Genomic DNA, 969 nt, shown 5'->3' on the forward strand with positions numbered 1-969 from the left:
GGCTATTTTAGTCTGGGCCTAGGGCAGGATGGTTCTGTATCTCTAGGACCTCGTAACTTCAGTGACGACTGCTGGCCACAGCTGGTATGTTCTACAAAGCAATACTATTCAGCTATAGCTGAAATCCACCATGGCTGAAAAGAAGTCTATCATGCAGACTTCCTACAGTGGAAGAGACACTAAGTCGGGCCATTCCTGCAAGAGAGGAAATTCCTGTAACAGGCAACTTTGGGACAGAAGTACTGTTAAGGGAAGATGGCAAGAAGTAAACCAGCCATTTACTTCCCAGATACCTAAGGCAACCAGGGACACTTCATGAATGAAAATAAGTTCACTACAATAAATACTATAGCATTCACATAGTTGTTTACCCCTAAGTCTCCCAGGGTAATACACCAGGCTCAGATGGAATCAGCATTAAGGTTGAAAATCTGAGATGAAGGATCTTGGAGCTTGGAGGCAATGAGCAGTCAGACCATGAACAACTTGGCCTACTTAGCTGCCTCTATGACTCTGAAGCAACCAATCAGAATTAGAATGATAACCCTTAGCTAGGTGCCAATTGTTCATGGCTATTCAGGAGGCTGAGATCTGATTATCACAGTTGGAAGCCAGTCCAAGCAGGAGTCTGACTCTTACCTCCAACTAACCACCAAAAAGCCAGAAGTAAAGCTGTGGCTCTCAAGTGGTAGAATGTCATCCTTAAGGAAAAACAAAGAAGGGACAGTGCCCAGGCCCTGAGTTCAGGTCCCAAAACCGGCATTAAAAAAGTAATGAAGCAATTGAACATTCCTAGGAAATAAAGTGAGACTCAACCCAAATCTCATACTTTATGTAAAACTAACTCAAAATGGACCATTTACTTAAATATAAAGCATAAAATTATAAGCCGGTTGCCAGTGGTTCATGTCTATTATCATGGCTACTAAGGTGGCTGAGATCTGAGGAATGCAGTTCAAAGTCATCCCA

The sequence above is a fragment of the Perognathus longimembris genome, chromosome 28 (genome assembly GCF_023159225.1).
Source record: "Perognathus longimembris pacificus isolate PPM17 chromosome 28, ASM2315922v1, whole genome shotgun sequence".
Taxonomy (NCBI): domain Eukaryota; kingdom Metazoa; phylum Chordata; class Mammalia; order Rodentia; family Heteromyidae; genus Perognathus; species Perognathus longimembris.